The sequence below is a fragment of the Gobio gobio genome, assembly GCF_949357685.1.
Source record: "Gobio gobio genome assembly, chromosome: 25".
NCBI classification, from domain to species: domain Eukaryota; kingdom Metazoa; phylum Chordata; class Actinopteri; order Cypriniformes; family Gobionidae; genus Gobio; species Gobio gobio.
In genome coordinates, this window is record NC_137121.1 from 21,052,563 (window position 1) to 21,059,462 (window position 6,900).

Here is a 6,900-nt window from a genome sequence, read left to right on the forward strand (position 1 = left end):
TAAATACAAGTGAATTTAACACTTACCATTAATGCGACGTTTGCTGCTGCTGCTGCTGCTGCTGTGGTTTTGTGCAGGGATTTGTTTGTTGTCTGTTAAAATCCATTTTGTCAGTGATGCAATTTATAAAATGAGACAAACCGCAGGAAATCGTTCCACAAACGTTAGTTCGTCTGTCCATGTAATTTTCAACCGATTTATAAATATGAACAGAAAATTACCGCTCCACTTCACATCGCCCAATGGAATTTGAACTAACTTGCTTTGCCAGATCACGATTGGTTGGTGAATATACATGACAAACGGGCATTGGTGAATTGTGTAATACTTTGAAATATATAATATATAGATTTGTAATTAAATCAACACATTAGCTCTGATTATGGATGAAAAAAAATATTGGTTTACTTTTTTTCCCGTAAGGCCACACACTCTCTGAAAGGACCATATTTAGCTCGAGAGCCGCTTCCGAACAGAGGAAAATCAGCTGTCAATCAAAACGCACGCGATCCATAGCAACGCGTTATGGCAACGCCTCAACAGAAATTGTCCGACTTTTGAGCCGTTCGTTACTATTGTATACATTGTCATGTTATAATCATCACATTTATTTAGTTTTGTTGACCACGATATTATCATTGATATTTGTCTGAGAGGGGCACTTTTGATTCATTTTGAAAAAGGGCAGGGGCTCGAGCACCCAAAGCCACCCCCCCCCCTCTGCACGTGCCTGGTTTGGTATATCAACACTTACATAATTGTTTATCCATGTTAAACAGACAAGTTGTATAACATGACAGACTATAAGACCAAACAATTATATGAGACTCCAAAACAAACCCCATCGAAAATCGATCTGAACATGCGTTTTAAAATGTGTTGTGTCGAACAGACACTTTAATTTGATGATGGGTTTGTGTATGAGTGTATGGATCAGATAAATGCTGGATCGTGAATGTTCTCATTGTGTTTGTCAAAGGATGAATGGTGTAAAGATAGGATACTGTACATTTGACTGAGCTGTAATCAATAATATTGTCAAACTTATCTTGTTCTTCTCTAAATCAAGCCTCTGAAATCAATACTAACCTTGGTGAATGTCATGGAAACAAACATCAATGCAAATCTGCTCAATGATAAACAACAGGCGTCCGGCCTTGTTAATAGGACACATCTGATCTCATGGATATTGATGTTATTTTGAAGTGTCCAGAGGTACAAGAATATTATTGTGCCACTGTCTTTATACTAGTCACTGATGGTGAAGTGTTGCGCAAAGGCAGAATTAAATAAATGCTCGCAATATAACCAAAGATCATCTATCATAAAACGTTAAAAACCTGTAGTTTTTCATAACCTACTTCTTGCTATATCTGATGCCAGCATTACCTCACCTTAATATATAAGGAGAAATCCAATAAAATATATGAACTTATATCCAGCTTGTATAAAGCAGCTTTTGGGTTATTTTACTCAGATACATTTTAGGATAGATATTAATGAACCTTGTGAAAATCCCTGGACTCATATACTATTCTTCTGGCCCATTATGGTTTTAAAAAGCTTTGAATGTCTTCAAATTAGTTACAGATACCCAGTTTAGTGCTACTAAATAAATGATTGATTACTCTTTAGTGCAGTCGGGAGTTTGTTCCTTGGTAAATACATTTACTTGCATTTAAATATTAATTAGATGTAATTATTCAAAACAGATAAATGCTAATTACGCATGGCTCTCCAGTTCCTGGTTTGAGGAGCGCAGCGTTTCTTGTTGCTCTAAATTACAGCAAGGATTGAATCACATTCTGAAGACTTTAAACTCTAGTCTAGAGACCCTGAAGACACTGAAGTATAGGCCTGTGTCCAGTTGTAAAAACCTAAGAAAACGCTTAGTAGTACAAGTAAGGGTACTACAACTAAAGGTTTTCTTTAGGGGGTTTGTTACATCTGGCTGCTGCTGTTTGCATCTTGTTTTCCGTCCCATAGTAGGGATGCTGGGACAGTTTAATTGATGACAGATTTGTCATTATTTTTCTTGAAGGCACATCTCTAAAAGCAATCAGGATATTGGGAGACATACTTGCTTATATATAAAAAACAGCCTTCATAAACAGCCTACTTTAAACTGATGATGTTTAGCAATAAAGATTAGATGTTCATTGATCTCCACATATATCCCACCTCCAGAGAAGCAAGCTTCTTTTCTCTGAATCATATGGTGTTCGTCGAGCTGCCTTTTATCTGTCTACACAAACTGAGCAGAATCTTGATGTTTGATTTGCTTCCACCACGAAATCAAAATAATTGACAATTCATATTTTGTATGGAATATTGCAGAATTTATCATACTTTTTTTTTATTCATGTGCACTCGTAATCATTAATCAAAACAACTTCCCCTCCCTCTTGCAGCGTCATCTCTTCTCTTCTCTGATGATGTGTTTACTGACATGAGGGCGGGACAACCTGTCACTCACATGAGATCAGCCAATAGCAAACCTCAACCATCCAATCAATTCCCAATGGACAAAATCAAGTCCTGTCCCTACATTTTTCCTTGTTCAAGAAGCTGTTTCACTTGGATATACGTCACAATAGGGAAGAACAGACTTCCGTTTCATGCTGAAATTAAATAAAGGATACTACCATCTCAGACAAGCCATTATCATCAATGTAAGTCCTTTCCATTATGTGAACAGATAAAAAATCTTAAATGTTGCTTATACTTTTCACTCCGTCAACGAAAGAAGTTTCAAACAAAGCCACAGCAGAATGAACCACTTTCGAGTGTTGTCCTCAAAATGATAAAAGTGCACATTTACCTTTTATGGGGAGTATTTAAACTTAAGTGTACACCAGTCGTTTTCTCTTGTCAGTCTTTGGCATAAAATGCGGTCAATATGGCACCCTATATGGATCTTCTTTTCAGCTTTTATGGTGCTCAAAACACTAACTTTCCAGGAATTTCTTCCGTTTATTGCTGTTGTTGTGGCAGCCAAAAACAGCACAGCTTAAACCTGCGCTCAATTCCAGTAATGTTCAAAACGTTTCTGTTTAATTAATTCAGTTGCTCTTTTTACCTGTTTTAACAATGGGGTCCTATGGAGACCAAGACAGCATACAACCGTAAGTTAGAATCCATTAAGGCACATATCATTTACTCAGGAAAAAGGTGGATGAACAGAAAGATAGCCAACATTGGTGTTGACGGTAATATTGGCTAGTTATAGAGTGGTGCAGGTATGACGTCACTTTGTAGGCCAACCGGCATTTAGCATCACACTGGTTCCCTCGTCAAAACCAGAATAGGATTTTCTCATATAGCAACCAAAAAAACAAGCTCTGTGGTAAACAAAAGTTTATGATACTTACACGTTTTGTCATCTAGATCATTGTCAAAGAAAATTATGAATTTTGAGGCCTAAATGGAGTCACCAGAAATAAAAAGCTAAAAGTAGGCTATAAATGAACAACACCATGGTCTCACGACTTCAACGTCACTATCACTAAGCCTTCAACAACTCAGTTTTTACCTGAACACATTTTGCCTGAAAGTTTGAGTTAGAATAGTTTATAAGAGCACAATTATAAGCATAACAAGGCTGTAAACGCGACTGAGTTTACCTGTGTGGACTGGAGTGAAGACGTTTAATGTCCCCAACTTCCTCTGCAATCCCATTTAGCCACTTGTTAGCAACTGCCTTTTTCAAGACACGTAACAGCTTCAAAAAAAATCCTGAGTGCAGTAATACTGGTGTATTTTATGTCGTAGAATAAAATGTTAAAGTGTATTGAGCTTGTGTTCACCACAGACCTTATTTCAGCCATTTAACAAACAAAAAAACATTTAAAAAATACATTGACTTTAGGACGATTGAACCGGAAGTGCTAAAATGTTAGCTCGTTTCCATGTTTTGGCCTAAAAAGTGATGTAATACCTGCACCACTCAATTGTCTTTGGTGTGAACGGGCCTTTAAGGAGGATAGATTCTGGTTGGATGTCAATGGACATCCGAAATCGCCCCCTATACCCTTAAATAGGGCATTATTTGAGGGGACAGCCATTTGTAGCTGTCCGAAACCATAGTGGACATATCGAGTGCACTCATTCAATCCCACAATGGATCGCGATAACAAGTGTAGGCCTACAACCAATGTATGCTCAACGGCTAGAATACCCATAATGCACTGAGAGAGTCACGCCATGTAGGCTATTGAATGAAGTCCTGCAGCTGAATCATCCATTCATTTTACAAATTGTTGGTCCAATGTACAGTGTAATTCACCCCCTCGTTTCATTCACTCCTTCAAGTTGACTATATTAGTGGGGTAATGTAGGGAATAGGGGCAAATTCGAACACAGCCATCAAAGGGGGAAAACATCGTTGTGAAAGTGATTCCAATATCGTTACTCTGTGTTGTTATCGTTACAGTTGTGTTGTGGACTGTGCTATTGTTTTACATTTAGAATGATTTTAAAAATGATATATTTTTATCGTTTTTGTTACAAAACAAAATAACTGACAATGGCATTCACAAAACAATGTCCATAATTTTCCAATTAAAGTAGGCCTAATAAAGCATGAACTGAAAAGTTTTTTTTTTTTTAAATGGTTAAACGTGATATTAGCGATTTAGAACTTCAGCAACCGAATTCATATAGAATAAATATCACCTGGAAACTCTTCGGCGTCTGTTTTCAAGAGCGTTGAAGCCCTCCAGCGATGAAATGTTTTTTGGTCTCTTATTTGATCTTCCTGTTCCATTGTTGAGAGATGAGAAATCGTAAACATTTCGACGGCATGAAAACCGCAGCAAGTTAAGCTAACACGTTTTCAACTTCCGCCTTTCCATATTGTTGAGTTTCTGAAATTAACAGAGTTAAACGGCAAACACTACGAGCAATGACTAAATGTCAATCAAAAGGGGCAATAGGCAGGAAAAATGGGCAAGCATAAGGATTTGAGCGAGTTTGACAAGGGCCAAATTGTGATGGCTAAACAACAGTCCCCGGTCATATACTAAGAGTGTTATTAATGTAAAAAATGTATTTAAATTTTTATTTTGACAAATGAGTTGATACAATATTGGTATAATTTCCCTTGATTGAGGAAACTATGGGCACTTACTTTGCATTAAAACGCAAACAGGGATAAACAGAGACAGAACGCGCGGGACAAATGAAGAAGCGAAACAGAAAAAGAGATTGCACTGCATGCTTGTGTTGGTTGACAAGCCAGACATCTCTGGAACAGGTAGTGCTGATCCGGAATAAAAGAGCTCTTTAATCTGCTTTACAACCGACAATGCTGACCTTGCTAGAAGATTATTAAAGTTTGGAAGAGATCTTTTACAATCACATTTTGTCAGAGCTTAACCGCTTTTGTTAGGAGGGGGTCTTGCCAGGCCATCCGGAGTATGACCATCATCAAGGATGTGTTCGGTTCAAGAGCGCCATCTAGTGATTTACTGCTTAAATTGATGGCAAAGACCCTAAGGCCATTTCAATAGCTTGAAAAATATACACATTATACACAAAAGTATCTTTTCCTCACCCTATGACAAATTAGAATTTTAAACAAAATTGATACTTGAAATGCACTTCAACCATGAAAACTGAGTTGCATTGCCGATGTTTGGGGGCCTCAGAAATACCAGATATAAAGCCAAAATAAATGCAAATAATTATTCCATTAAAATATACTCAGATTGGTATTCACATTTTAGCAGCTCACTCCTGCCAGGTGCTTATTTTATTTGATATTTTTTCTAAATATTTTAAATCAAATCAAATTTGATTCCAACTGGAAAAATGAAGAAGAAAAAATTTGTTATTTCAAATAAACAGTAATTGACAAAATATATAAAAACATTTTTCAGATGTCAGCATTTCTCATTCACACACACACACACACACACACACACGCACACGCGCACACACACGCGCACACACACGCGCGGGAGAACAAGTATTTGATACACTGCCGATTTTGCAGGTTTTCCTACTTACAAAGCATGTAGAGGTCCAAAAATCCAGAAAATCACATATGATTTTTAAATTATTAATTTGCATTTTATTGCATGACATAAGTATTTGATCACCTGCCAACCAGTAAGAATTCCGGCTCTCACAGACCTGTTCGTTTTTTTCTTTAAGAAGCCCTCCTGTTCTCCACTCATTACCTGTATTAACTGCACCTGTTTGAACTCGTTACCTGTATAAAAGACACCTGTCCACACACTCAATCAAACAGACTTCAACCTCTCCACAATGGTCCAGACCAGAGAGCTGTGTAAGGACATCAGGGATAAAATTGTAGACTTGCACATGTCTGGGATGGGCTACAGGACAATAGGCAAGCAGCTTGGTGAGAAGGCAACAACTGTTGGCACAATTATTAGAAAATGGAAGAAGTTCAAGATGACGGTCAATCTCCCTCGGTCTGGGGCACCATGCAAGATCTCACCTCGTGGGGCATCAATGATCATGAGGAAGGTGAGGGATCAGCCCAGAACTACACAGCAGGACCTGGTCAATGACCCGAAGAGAGCTGGGACCACAGTCTCAAAGAAAACCATTAGTAACACACTACGCCGTCATGGTTTAAAATCCTGCAGCGCACGCAAGGTCCCCCTGCTCAAGCCAGTGCATTTCCAGGCCCGTCTGAAGTTTGCTAATGACCATCTGGATGATCCAGAGGAGGAATGGGAGAAGGTCATGTGGTCTGATGAGACAAAAATAGAGCTTTTTGGTCTAAACTCCACTCCCCGTGTTTGGAGGAAGAAGAAGGATGAGTACAACCCCAAGAACACCATCCCAACCGGGAAGCATGGAGGTGGAAACATCATTCTTTGGGGATGCTTTTCTGCAAAGGGGACAGGACGACTGCACTGTATTAAG